Genomic DNA, 16,106 nt, shown 5'->3' with positions numbered 1-16,106 from the left:
AGCATATATTTACCTTTTTATATTTCTTTATTTTAATATATATGCAAACATGAAACAAGCATATTGTGAAAGTATCAAAGGGGTTTCATATGAAATGGCACTTTACTAGTCAATGGCATTAAGTATTTCTTCAAACCTGCACTGAAATCATGCTTTTAGAAAACATTTGCTAAAAATCATCCATAATGGCCGAAGTGGCACAAAATCAAAAGTCCATGTGAACTTTTTTCCACAACAATATACACTACACATAAGAAAAATACTAATGTACTACAAGGGATTTTCAACATAGGAATCCAAACAATCAAGTACCAATATGCACAGCTTTGTCCTGATATCACTTCTGGGGTTTTTAACAAAATGTTTAACCTCTATTGTGATTGGCAGCAGCATAAGGTATCTCTTTGATAGCTGATAATGCTCAGCCATTCAGCAAGTGGCTAATAACTGACCTTGATAGTCTTGAATGTATACTGTCATCTGCAACAAAACCATCACACTCTAGGACCTGGTCACTCCATATGCTACAGGGAGCACAGTACTTTAACAATGGAGTGAAAGACTCATTATTTATTAGGCGCGTATTTTAAAAGTACAGCTCCTGTGCGTGTATAGCAGCAAGTCAGTGCAGATGGTATTTACATTTATGTTCAGCAAGGTGTCTATTTAACATGATTCCAAAGGTGTATGGAAATTCCAAAGGGAAGCTGGTGATTTAATTTTTAACTCGAGATCTACTTGTCCATTTTTTTAACCTTTTTACAAATGGTATGATAGAGGTATTAACGACAACTCTGCCAAATTACAGCTCAGTAGGTCAAGGTGTTCATCTGATCTTATTCATCTGAATATTTTGTGCCATTCTGAGCAGTGCTGCATTTGGCCACTGGCAATTAAGCGCATTGTGGCGATGGACCAATTTTGACTCACACTTACAGAAAAACCAAATAAGTTATGTTGCTGTAATTTAACATTGGCATTAACATCTCCAATTTTTACAGAAACATTATGAAAAATAAAAGAATGAGCTTAATTTAGAAATGTCTGTGCAAGCAGTGCACAGTTGAGCTCCCTGCATGTCTATGGGAGTGTTCTACAAGTTGATGGTTCATTGGTCATCCCTAAAACAGTTATTTTCATTGAATTATTTTTTTTATGTGACCACATAAATGTGATACTATTAAATGACACACCCTATTTACTATCAATTAATTTATAATCATTACTGCTGCTGTCAATTTATATTCCTTCCTAAAATATAATTAACAACGATATTTGTATAAATGTCACAAGATGAGTTTAAAAAAGGCTACTACTATATCCAAATGGCTGAAATTTAGTTTTTTTGTTTGTAATAAGTCCCTTTAAGTAGTGGCACTTATCGAAAAGATATGTCGGGAAATCGACATGTTTAGTTTCATTACAGAGGAGGCTTAAAGGCATTCCTACATTGCACTATGATTGGGATATTTGATCAATATAACCTAATCTTAAAGGCAAAGTCCCCATTATAACACACACAAAATGCCAACAAGCTAATAGTTGAGACTTATCAAATTAAATTGGATTTTCTTATAGAAAACATTCTTAATGTCCCACTGCATTAATTTTATTCATAAGTCTCTATGTTTTGAATGTTAAATAAAAATATGAAAACACCAGATATTTGCACACAATCCCAATGCAAGGTATGGTCAACTATGCCACATGTGTACAAAAGCCAGACATACCAAGGTCAAAAACCCCATTGGGTTATGGAAATGTCTTTATACATCCTCTGGTTTCATTATATTCAAGTCGAAAGAGTTAGACATTCCGCATATCATTCTTGAGTGTATTATTTGATTCTAAATCAATAGAGAGTAAGGAAGTCTGGTCGTCAAAAGAAGGGGCCAATATATAAGCTGAGAGGCTTCTCATATTGTAAGGGTATACAAAAAGGCATTGTCACTTACGCTGTGGATATGTGTACTCGCTCCACCTTGATGTAAACATTATTTTTCTCTTTAACTCGCACTTTTTGTGGTAATAAAGTGCGTAGTATAATCCTTTACAGCTAAATAATGTGTCCTTGGCATTAAAATTGATTAAATAATGAATTCGGCTGCGACCCACTCATTCTTTACGTTTTTACTGCCTCGGACACAGTTTTGGGTGTAAAGAATACTGCATTACCGTTATTTCTTAAATAATACTCATGGCCAGCATTTTCCTTCACACCAACTTAAAACCATTACTGCTTTCAATATTGCTGCTCTCGGTATAATAATCTTATCAAAATATAATTAACTACGTCATTTATCAAGTTATATACTTGTACAAATATCAAAAGGTGGTTCACAAATAGCTAATTATATCCAAATGCCATGGCTGCGAATTCAACACTGAGTTGTCACATCTAAACACATAACTCAATTTGCGTGCAATAAACCACCTTTAAGTAGTGGCACTCATCGAAAAAACATGCAACAAAATCGGTATGTTTAGTTTCATTATATTCAAGGCAAAAGCGTTAGACAGTCTGTAAGTCAATCTTGAGTGTATTATTTGATCGCAAATCAATAGTGAGTAAGGAAGTCTGGTCGTCATAAGAAGAGGCCAATATTATGCTGGAGCTTCTCATATTGTAAGGGTTTACCAGAACGTGTTGAAAATGACTGCAATAACTTGGGTCAAAGTCGGGAAACCTGATATACGGCTCGTATGCCTTTTTATGGAAATAGATGATGTTTATGGTGTAATTATAACGGGCTATTCCAGAATATAGATGCACACCCCCTAGAGTTGTTCGGATTTCCGGACATTTTGTTCAATAGCGACTGTTGGCAATGCATACATTTAAAGGGACCAAAGGCGGAAAAATCTGGGTAAAAATAGTTCACAACCGTAAATTCTCAATTTGAGAGCTCATTTTGGACAATTCCTTGATTTTTCTTTCTTCTGTAATTACATTTCCAAGCTTTTTCCAGCAACATTGGCTAGTGGAATTTCAGTTGTTTTATAAAGCAAACTTGGAAATCCAGACATTTCTTTTATTAAAAGGTTACACCTCTATCTGTCAATAGGGATTGTGCACATATATTCTGGAATAATCCATTGCATCTAACATATAGAGCGTGAGGAGTTAGTTAGGAGAACAACCTATGATGTATGACGTTCCCAATTCTCCTCTGTAGCAAAACGACCAAAACTTTTTGTATTGATATAATTATTGCCCTTAGGTACTACACCCCTGCCCAATTTTGTGCCTATTTTTGCGTTTTTCTCATAAATTATATCGCATTGGTGACAGGTAAGATATGTATATTATAGGGCAAGGACTACAACTACTCACTGGAAATTGTATTTCAGCACAGACAACAGTTGTGGAGTTACAGTCAAAAATGAGGGAAAACCAATATTTGATCAATAAATCAATAACTACTTGCCTTGAGTTGCTGAATTTTCAGTGCAGTAGTTGTAGTCTTTGCCCCTATAATATACATATCTTACCTGTCACCAATGCGCTATAATATTTGAGAAAAATGAAAAAAATAGCCACAAAATTGCTAATAACTGTAAATCGCCCCCCTCTCCCCAATTCAATGTTGATGAAAGCAATTTTGACATTGGGCTTTCCAGGTCCCCAACATTGGTTGAGGGGGAATGGGGGAGGGACTCGGGGAAGGTTTGTACTTCTTATCAAACCTAGTTTCACTGAACTCTCAGAGTAGCAATGGAGAGTTCCAACATATTGTCAAAGTGTGCCAACTACTAGTATTTGTTTCTTTGATTGTAGATGATTTGGATGCCAAATGAACCGTTAACACTTTAATATAGCAGTACGCCCAAGAAGCTGAAAGTTACAATTAGGTAGAGCGAATTACTAAAAACCGTATTTACTAAATGCCGTGCGGATGAATTTTATTAATATTACAACAAAAATATCATATAATGAGAGAAAATGTACCATTTTGAAGCATCAAAACCCAAAACGTACATTTTTGGCTATATAACTTGGTTAATTTAAGTGATTTTAAATCAGTCTTTACAGATGCCACACAAACAAGTAGTTCCTCGTCGTATTTCCATGCATTGCTCTGGCTGCTCTAAACAAGCAAGTTATAATCCGGTCTTCATTATTGATTGTGGGTCGACCAAATAGAATACCGAACAAGGCAGCAAAGGAATACGTTGTTTGAGTAAGTTCTACTCATGCCAGCAAAACATTTAATCATTGACTCAATAAATAATATTGCAATGACACACAATAATGGCACAAGAGAAACAATTGAATCGATTATTGCAGTAAGATGATTTTTATTGGCAATATCAATACCGCGCGTCATCAAGACGCTGATATATTAGATATAAGTTAAAGTTAATCTTTATAGATGCGAGATCATGTTTGCATGATGGAAAAAAGGCTCATATAGATTTTTGTTTTGTTAAAACATTTAATAACACACAGTATAGGCATATTTTATTTTTTCAGAAGTTATCTCCAAGCCAGTTGGATCAACTTAAAAGAGTATCATAACAATAGTTTTCATTTTACATGGAAGTCAGATTAGTACATCAGCATTAAAGTACTGAAAATAATACAATAATGAGCAATTATAATAAATATGTTCATATCTCATTATGAACCGCCAGCTTGATGATGTCCTTAAAATTTCCCACGTATATACCGAAGCATACGTAATGGTACACATCAAAAAATGTAATTAAAATCAATACTGCAATGAACAACCAACATTTAATTAATAAAACTAAGGATTAAACAATTTCAAATTGTCATAAAACTAATATATACACACAATTGTACTCAACCATTGTTTAATATATACTCAATAATACCATAAATTATTTGTAAAACACGGGACAATTGATTCAATAAATGTACACATAGGAAACTAAAATATATACCATCAAAATATAAATACATCAAATATATAACATAGGATCAACTAATAAATATTTATAACTTCAAAACATCCGATATCAAAATAAGAAACAAATGCGAACGATTATTATATTTATTATTCCCTACATTAAACAGAATATATATACATCTTTGAGCTATACACGACTAAGAACAAAATTGTATTTTACTATAACAATTGTACTTTACTACAACAATACTTACAGTAAAAGCACGCGCTTGCAATAAAATACATTTGACATTTCGCAAGATAAGTAATTAAACAACATTGAACGCGCCTTATGTAATTTGCTCAGCCAATAACAACAAATCTATTTAATAATCTTCACTCAATTCATGAAAATTTTAAAAGAACTATAAAATGTTTTCTATGCGTTAGATATTAGTGCAACATTAATTGCTATTGTAATTGTTATCAGAAAATAGCGAATACCAACAGAGAACTGAAGGTTCAGCTTTAAATATATTTAATGGGGAACGAGTGGGTGGTTTACATGTTTATTGTTACTTAATTCAAGGTTGAAACGTGGACGAGGCCATGGTTACACTGTACAAAAATATGCTGTAATTTATGCAAATTTCTGATATGAAAGTTGCCGGGACTATTCGATAAAAATCTTCTTAAAATATGCAAACTACTGCAAGAAAGTCAATAATTTCCATATATTTGAAAGTTAAACATTTCTACTGCACAATTTTACTGAACAGTTCAAGTATCCTTATCAAGTTTGTCTCCGGGAAATTTCAGTAAAATTTCAGTGTAAAATTATGTTGTCTAAAAGGGAAAAAGATCTAACCCAATATATAATACCAATGCTAAACTAAAGTACAGATATCATAACAAAGTAAGCTGCCCTTCCTGCATAGACTATTCATGCTTCTAACCACATGTTCCTGAAACATCAGACTTAACAATACTTATCTAGCAATACAGAGGTCCCGGGTTCAACCATCTCTAAATCCCTTCCATTGTTTGCTCTTTCAAACTCTAACTGCCAACACGTCTTTACTTAACCGTAGTCTAACGAAGGAGAAGGGTAGATGCCAACCATCTTGAGATTATTTTCCTGGAGTGTCACCGTAAAACGCTCGAACAACCTGCCAAATGTCTCTATGTAATTATGCGGCCATTTTTACGCGCATTTTAGCGAAACCAATTTGACCCTATCCATGTGGTAGGGTAAGTCGTCCAATTTTAAGTGTTAGGGGATTGTTTGAGATCCAAGTACACTTTTTCGTACATTTTTCATAATATTTTGGACATAACAATTTCCATGAAATTTTGCTGTAAGCCAAGTGTTGACTAACATAAAAATCGGCAATTTTGGATGACTATGGGATGTTTGTACTGATAGCAATAAAAAGAGAAGACACATACTTATTCATTGGTACCAAAATCATACACATCGGATGGTTTATAGCAAAGGTCTAGGGGAAGAATTGCAACTACCCTTCTTTCGCTAGAAGTCTTACAAAAATGCCTCCGGTAGAAGAAGACTTGATAAATACTATCTGACATTGCGTTTGATATGAGTGATCAAATCATTTGTTTACAATATAATGTGAAAATATTATAAACAATGCTTCAAAATCTTCATGAATTATTAGTTAATCAATCAAACAGAGGCTTTTAACATTGCAAGCTTTTACATGATAAATACGTTTTTGCAAGGTGGACAGAATTATATCGTTATAAATAATATGTATTGCTGTCTTTGAACGTAAACATACGTTTGTATAAACCGTATATTTACTTTAGGATATTATGAAAATTTATGTTTGTATATATTTTATTCAAATGCAATAAGTGCAAATGCAAAGTGCTAGTGGATTTAAATTCACCAAAGCAAAAAGAAAATTGCAGAGCATGGTATAAATTACCCCTACAGATTTTCCCTATTGCCCTTTAGCAGCTGATATCAAAGATAAGTCAAATAAGTACAACTTTGTATCAATGTTGGTAATTTTCATTAAGGTAGAGCCCACAAATTAGCCACTCAACTGATTAAACATGTGCAAGCGATCCAGGGCATGGGATTCGTTCGCCATTTTGAATTTTGAGCAGGGCTGTTCGTAAAGCCCCTTGCAACATACGTTTAATTTGATACCTTGTTTACATACATAGCTTGTGATACAAAGGGTATGCTATATGTGAGAGGATGAATATTACGTCATGGCTATTATCAGTATGGAGCATGACAATTCAATCTCCAATTTTAACTGTAATTATTATCAGCATCATTACAAAAGACTTAATGTCATTTTTACTGCTGTTACAATGAACAATTAATTTCTGATAAAAATTCCCAATGGTAATGAATCAAAGCAAATTGCAATATACCTACTTGCAATAGAAAGTCTAAAGCATACAAGATTCTATAAAAAACTACAGCATTATGTTGATACCATCATTCCCAAAACAGTAATACTCTTGTAAATGTCAAGGCTTGTAAAAACAGAAGTCCTGATCGAAATAAATATATCATTAGCCGGAGGAGGCGCCGTGTTTAGCGTTAGCATCAGACATTTAATTATTTTCTTATTTTTCACCCGGGTAAGCCGGTGGTAAAGAAAGAAAATAATTAAATATCCAAAGCTAACGCTAAATACGGCGCCTCCGCCTAATGATGGGTTTTGCAGACTTTTGTACTGCTTATTCAGGTGTTATTTAAAAAGTACATTAGACATACAAAGTGTGATAAACAGCGCTCCACTGATGCTTATTTTTGTATTACCTTGAAAGTTACGAAAACCCACAAGAATTAGAATAAGTGGATCGTGTACGTGATCAAGAGAGTAACTACCGATGTCCCTCACCTAATCCAAATTACTTCTCTGATGAGTCTTGTTTGTTGATTTCCATCTTTCTCGAGTAGTTTTGGCTCTTCCCAGTTTATGACATGAGTTTCTATTGCGATGTGATCGGTTATAGGCTATAACCGACCACATCGCAATAGAAAATGGGAAAACTGGGAAGAGCCAAAACTACTCGAGAAAGATGGAAATCAACAAACAACTTATAGCAGAAGTTCGGAAGTTGGCACCAGAAAAATAGAATTGTGTCCGAACTTAACAAATCTGCTATAACCGACCACTTCGGAAATGCTAAACTCTGTTTCATAACATTAAATTGTCCCATGTACGTAGGAAGTGTTAAAAGAATGACAAGAAACTGCAATTTCGTTGTAATTGTGTAAAAACAAGAGCCGTGAACAAGAGGAGACCTTGAGAGTTTTGGCCTTGAAATAGCATAAGAATGAAATCGCAAAATTTTCACATGTGGTAATTTTGTAGCTTTGTTTGTATTGGAAGCTAAGAGAGGAAACACATACTTGTTACGATGTTATATCAGTCTGTAATGACCCTCCTAATGAGTACAGTGTCCATGAAGGTTGCATGGTGCGAGTGATTTGTTATTCTGAAATTGCCCATTAGGTCTGCTTGTTATACATATCATAATAATATACCAAATAATATATAAAGCAATTAACAATCGAATATACACAACGAAATTCTAATAATGAGGTAGGCCCTTTTATACAAGGCAATGCCCTGCAAAGGTGTATTTCTATGTATATACAATATTGAACTTATCATATTGCTAAAATTATATAAGAATTTAAGGGTACTTTGATTTAAATATATGGTTCTGAAGATGATACTGTAATGATTATATGGGTGGTGGATTTCACCACTATCAAATCAAACCACTTACAGAAACAATCAGCCTATAGGCGCGTTGGTTTCTCAGTAGCAGCATAAAAGACGTTTTCACGCCTTTTCAGTCCAGCCCAACAATTGATCATGTCAATCAAATCTGGGACTTAACAATGAGACACCAAATACCAGAATCATTGTTTATACAGAACAGAAAACTTGAAAAGGTCCAATGTCACTGCTTGTAGCGAAACAAAAACGCATTATAAATATAATACTGATGTAATATAATTACGTAAAGATTTAAGTAAGCTTGGCTAGTGCTCAGGCTTCCCAAGCCATCAGGCCAGTCCTATTAGGTGGATCCATTTTATTGATTATATATCTGGGCCTCTTCGAAAAACCGGCCCTACGTGTAACATTCCCCACATCAAATTTTAATTTGTTGCAAAAAGTCGATGTTGGGACAGTATGATGTTGATACATTTTTTGATGGTTAAAACATACATACCATAATTGAAATAGATCGGACACTTAGAACAATTAGATACCCAGCTCCTAAAGTACATCGTTCAATAGTCGTTCAACATAACATACATAATAACGATTAAAGTCTAGCCGGTATACAGTCTTTGATAATCAATTTTATCAATCAATTGCAAATTCAAATTGGGAAATTCGACAGCGTACTTTATCAACCATAATAAAAAACAAACACTTAATTTGTTACCATTTAACAGGAGCTTAATCTGGCAGTGTTAAATAATCGAATTATATACGTGAATAGTTTTGCTATCGTGGGTTGAATTTTAATGATGATAATGATATTAAACGGTAAACAAAATCCAAATAGAAAAAATTACTATAGGCATTCGTACTTTGCATTAACATCTGTGTTTGTTCCGACATAATGCAGTTGTCTAATTGCATTACGTATTTTGTGACTTGAATTAAAGACAAGCTCATATACCTGATGCGAATATATTATCTGCTTTAAATTAAGTGTTTTATTCTGTTTGTATCAAAAGAATTAAGACCAATTAAAATATTTAATCATTTGTTTTCATTCGATTTTAATTTAATTAATGAGAAATACTTGAATTCCGTGGGAGTTGTATTCAATTTAGTACAAAATGCATAATATTGTTGGCTCAGTAGCTTTGAGATAGTCCTAAACATTTTAAAATTAATGTTCGAGCTTGAAGGACGAATGAAGCAACGTAATAAGGTAATACAAGCATAATTCAAGGGACATTTACAAAACGTTATTGTGGTAATCGAATACCATGTCTGGCCAGCTATTCTTTGTATATGACGTGTGATTGTGTCGTGAATTCCAATAATACATAATTGGACGGAAAGAAAGAGTGGTATAAATTTAACGTCAGAAATTGCAGACTTCTAATTTGTCTCAATGCCAGTCTTGAAAATCAAGGACTCCGTTATCTTTCCTATATGTAGTATAGTATCGCTTACATTAACATTTCAAATCTAACAGCCAGATAAAACATAGGAACACACGTGAAAGTACAACCATACTATAGAGTATATAGTATCGCTGAAATTAACATTTCAAATCTTACTGCCAGATAAAATATATGAGGAGGACACGTGAAAGTACAACCATACTTTCACATTTTTGTTATACAATCAGTGTGTTCACAAGTTCACATTCAACAATCTCAAAAATTTCGCTTTCCTCCCTTTTATTCATTTGTCATGTGAGTTCCAATTCCTTAAGGTATACTTGGAACAGACGCTGTGATTGCGTATCATACGATATGCACTCTTTATGGGTTTTTATATTGCGTTTATCTAAAATGCGCAAATTGGAAATTTAGATCGAGCGTGATTTAAAATATTCTAAATGCTAATGGCAAACCATTCTGTTTATACGAACACTTTTATGGATGTAAAATATTTCATTTGGAAAATTAATGTTGGTAAAATTACATTTCCCTTTGAGGTTTACAATTTCACGATGGGCAAAAAAAAATCTTATATTATTAATACTCATCAAATTCATCAAACAATATATAAAATTGAACATAGGCTAGTTCTTTAGCCCAAAACTACTGCAATTGAGAATTGATTTTTGTCACATTTATACAGCCCAGTTTGTTTTTGGATGAATACAATTACTAGTGTGTTTAATCAATTAAATTGGACATCGGGCGTAATATTTGTAAGGTAATGATAATAACACATATAGATATTGATTGTAATTTGTCTATGCTTATTATTCTAGTATATTAATAATTATTTATATTGACCAAATTCAAGTCACAAACGTCACCAGAATAATAATTCACTCTAATTGTATAAACAAAATTGATTAAGATTTTATATAAACTTTGCTTTGATAATGTACCTTATGTGATCAACATTAAACTAGTTTTTCAATTTTCATGACTGTTTTGATCAATTATACCCATGCTTTTAACGTTAGTATGAATCTGAGCTAAGGATAGTCCCATTTCATTGTGTACATCAGTAAATGGCTCTCTTGTACTCGTCCCACACAACGCGGAAAGCATAAGCAAACAGTAAATTTTGCTTTTATATACATATTTGAAAAATATAAAAACAAACCGATTTTATGTCCATATTTTGAAGACTGAATGCCCACTATTTCTTTCAGTGGTTCAGGTTGATACCCGTCATATTTGGTAAAATAATAACATTATTGATAAGAACGTTTTGTACACTCGTAAATTGCTACGTTGTTACAGACATGTAACATCTATTCGGGATAAGGTTGCATGCGTTATCTAAACATGTGGCAAGATTGGCCATTACCTGAATATTCATTGTGGATGGATGAATTCACGCCTTTGTAACTACCAATCTCGTGTTAAAGCACTGTAAAAAACCTTTCATTTTTTTACCCAATTGATCATACGCTTTATACGCCAACTAATGCTAATGATAATCACATTTATGACATTCAATAAAACTATATGACTCTTAATTTGAAGTAAATGTTACGTAACGGGTATAATTATGGTATAATATAATGGTGCTAAATATAATCATATCAACATACATAAAAGCGCATAAAGTAGGGTAATTAATGTTACACTTGTTCTACATAATATTGCTTTTGATTAAAACAAATAGATGATAACTTACATTAATGATATAATGACATAATTATAATAATAATTTATGACATAATAAACAACAATTTGGCAATGTTGGGAAGCACAGTAAAATACATTATTAATATACATTGAATGTTATTAAAGTCTCTGCGCTCAATTATAAAAAAGGAGACGAAAGCTATTCCAATTGAAATTGTACATCCTCTATGGAAGACATGACCTTGATCCCACACAGGGAGTGTGAATTTCAAATAGAACTACCTGAATGGGTGACTCCATTTGAAATCTACACCCTCTTTGTCGGAGATGATGAGGTAAAGTTTTCCATAGGGTGTAAGGATTTCAACTTGAACAGCCAATTTGGCGAGGCGCAATTGTAATCAGGAGAGAAGGAAAATCTAGTCTAGCAATGTGACAAACCACGAAATTCAGCACGTTTCACATGGGCCGTCTGATGGGTATTGCATACATTTTTGACATTTTGTTTTAAACACAGATTACACGTAAACTAGCACATGGTACCATTAAAATGTCATGGAAATGTTATGTAGCTGCAGCTATTCAGTGCTTGATAGTATTGTGTCGGCTAGACTGCAAAATTATTGCCGAAGATACGTGTGATGTGTGGGTATATGGAGGTTTTTTAGTTTGAGTGGAAATGCCACGCACTACTATAAAGATCTAAATTGGTATTCAACGAGCGCTTTAAATAAAGTCAAGATAAATAATTAATATACAAACAACACTGTTATCAACATTAACTATTACATTAACTATTGCAGTGAATGAGGATCATCAATTATTTATATAGATTGAAATTAAAATGACATAATCAGCATATATCATGTTTCATTCACCTTTCCGTCAAAACTTTCCGAGTTTTGAGAGTTTGCAAAATGCCGTTCCAAATCAAACTTCTGCGTCAACTTCATTTATTGTTTCTTCGTCGTAGAAGTAGTGACGTAACAAGATTAATTACCATAGCAATGGGTTTACAGCATTTTAGAATGTATTGCCCTGCACTATTCGCTGTAGAAGTAGAGACGTAACAGGATTAATACACAGCGATAGATAAAAACAATTTCTGACTGTGCACTAGACGTACGCTGTAACTATGCATCGCACCATTGCTTAGCAAAGAATAGGCACAACCACCTGGATCGTAATGCTATGGAATGCCACGCCTGTACGATTAGTGTCTTCAAAAAGTATTGTGTTAAATCCAAGATTGCACATACACATACATGACAGGTGATGTATACAGCCTACTTAGAGCGCACAACAATACATTCAAAATTGTTTTCACCTATCGTCATGGTAATTAATCCTGTTACATAACTACTTCTACGGCGAATAAGTAGGATGCAGTCATCACCTGTGTGTGCAATGATAGATTGACTACGATACCGCTCTTTTCAAAGACACAACTCTTACCTGTGCGAGTGATCAGCATGATGGGAAACTTCTATGACATTTATACGGTAACCGTCCAGGTCTTTATCTCTGTTCTTTGATAATATAATCTATGTGCAAGGTAGAGGAATGGCGTATCGCGTATAACGGCTAGTGCAAGGCAATAATTAACCTATAGTGTAAACCCATCGCTATGGTAATTAATCCTGTTACATCACTACTTCTACGGTGAATTGTAGGGAGTTTGCAGTAGAGTAGCTTTTTGAATAGATAAACTTCTAGACACAGTGAAGTAAATTGTATATCGCAAACTCATCGCAAACTCTCCGTGGTATTATTTTTAAAACTCTTCTGTTTATATTGCTCTCTGGAAAAGGCGTTTATAAAATTCCTGTAAACGAGCTTTTAATCAACAGCATCTATGCGCGTTTAAACACGTTTCTGAGTTGTGCATATTTTCAGAAACATGTTGCAGAATTTCAAACATGAGAAAATGTTCATGATTTCTAAATACCTGGCCATATAGCATCTGCTATTTGTGTTTCTATGTTAAACCGCACTACACACATACTGTCCGTAAGAGGAATTTTATTTTCTTACATATATCCTTGAAGCATAACAAATGCTATTTTGTCTCAACCAATTAAATAGAAATTGTATCTATATAATAAGCATTAACTTAATTGTAGAAATAAACCTTGCAAGCGTCCATACAAGCATATTGCACATTTAGCATGCCCAAAGATCGTGCCAGCACTTTAAAAGCCGCGCCATCTGGCGTGCGTATAAAAAGCATCATTGTATGATGTGATAGAAACATTTGTAACTCATATACGAAAATATTGTCATTTTTGCAACCCTTCGTAAGCTTACATTGCTTTCTTTGTAATAAGAACAATTATGTTAATGCATATATCATTGATAAGAATAGGTTATAAAAAAATTGAATAAGAAAACTAAGATCTATTATAATACATTGTAATTGAATTGCACATCATTATCTCAAAGAAAAATACGTATTTCAATTAAAGTTATATCAATCAATCATCAAAAATGGTAGAAAAATTGGTAACACACGCAAACCTATAACAGTAAAGGAATGTAACAATAATTCATGATGTTAACATTTATTTCCATGTTAAGGTGGTACTACACCCCCTGATAAATTTTGTGATTAATTTTGCATTTGTCTCAAAAAATAACTACCCACTGCTAACAAAGGTTATGTATATTATAGGGCAAGGAATCCAATTACTTCACTGAAATTTCAGTGAGTCAAGACAAGTGGTTCATTATTATATGTTAAGAAATGAGGTACATTCTAGTGGTACCTCTTTTCTTATCATAAATAACGCACCGCTTGTCTTGTACTTTTGCCCCTATAATATACATAACTTTTGTTACCAGTGTTTATTATTTTTTTCTTTAATTTCAAAAATAGTCACAAATTTATCAAGGGGTGTAGTACCACCATAAGACTGGCATAAAGATGTTTTGTGACGTGCCATGTCAAAAGCAGACACTTTTGGGCAGGTTATCAATTTTGAGGTTTTTACATATCTTAAATATAGAGATATTTTGCTCCACACCGCCGTTTTCTCCAATGAAATCGGACATTCCTAAGCGAAGATATTGAGTTCATAAGTTATGGTATTATAAAGTTGGAAATTGAGATATCGGCCTTCAACATGTTCAAAAATATTATTGACAATGTTGAGAGTAGGAATTCCCTTGAAAAAATGTCTCAAAAAATACAACATGCCAGTTATATTCCGGTCTGAAACTATCAGACAATATTTTTAACATTAATAATATCACAAATTCGCAACAAACCCAAACTGTGAAAAAATCGCCCCCTGGCAGATTTTTGGCTATTTCTCCATTCACAATCCTGCCCAAAAGTGTCTGCTTTTGACAAGACACATTTGTCTAAGCAAGTCAGATTATCCACACGGAGATTGTTTTTGTGCGTGTTTACTCAAGGTTTAAATGCCTTTGAACGTAATACAAAATGATGAGATTGCACTTTTACTAGTTTCTGTATTGTTGTTTTATTACCACGGCCTGGAGTAGCGTCAAAATGGCCAAAAAGTGGCTGAAAAGAACAAAAAATGGGTAATTCTGCCCAAACGTGGTAGGGACACGTCATGTGTCCCCAGGATTGACGCCCATGACGGCCTCCATAAGGCAATTTCATGTACTTGTGTAACCCACATTACATATGTACACATAAACACCTTTTTCATATTGCAACATAGTTCTAGGCATCCAACACCAAGAGCTACCAAGTGGAGAATTTTTATATTGCTATAAAAATGCTTTACACATATTTCCGTTGCTATAGCCACACTATAGTATGCAACGTTGGTTTAAGTAACATTGGCATTCGAACACCACAAATGACACCAATACGGAGCTGGTAGCTGGTATCGATTTCATGCACTACCACGCATGATGGTGGTGCTTTCTGTAATTTCACTCTTATGTATACTGGGATAGATGTTAATAAATTACCACAACGTAGTACAAGGGAAAAGAACAGCAATTTTCAGAATTAAACACCTGAACAAGCGAAGTGGCTTATTATTATAAAGAGCGAAAAAAAGCGTTGCCTTTTGTATACAGGGTAGATGACTTGCCTATATATTTCATTATTGGATATAATCTCGATTAAACAGACTTGACATGAAGTATATGGAATATTTCTTCACGAAGTGCCAAGACTAATCTGAAAGGGGTCTGCATAACACCCGACACACCCCAATTAATATTTAGTCCGTGCGGTTTATGCAGACCCCTTTCAGACTAGTCTTGGCACTTCGTGAAGAAATATTCCATACTTACTTAATGTCAAGTCTATATGTGCAATATTTCCAAATCAGAATTCACTGTTATCAATAGTGATATGGAATACCTTTACTTACAAGAAAAAGCATAAGCACGTGGGTTTTAAATTTACCGTCGTTCAGTACATGTTTTCTTACAATTATTCACGTGACTATAGTTTG

Source organism: Amphiura filiformis, chromosome 3 (assembly GCF_039555335.1).
Source record: "Amphiura filiformis chromosome 3, Afil_fr2py, whole genome shotgun sequence".
Taxonomy (NCBI): domain Eukaryota; kingdom Metazoa; phylum Echinodermata; class Ophiuroidea; order Amphilepidida; family Amphiuridae; genus Amphiura; species Amphiura filiformis.
This window is presented reverse-complemented; position numbering follows the sequence as displayed.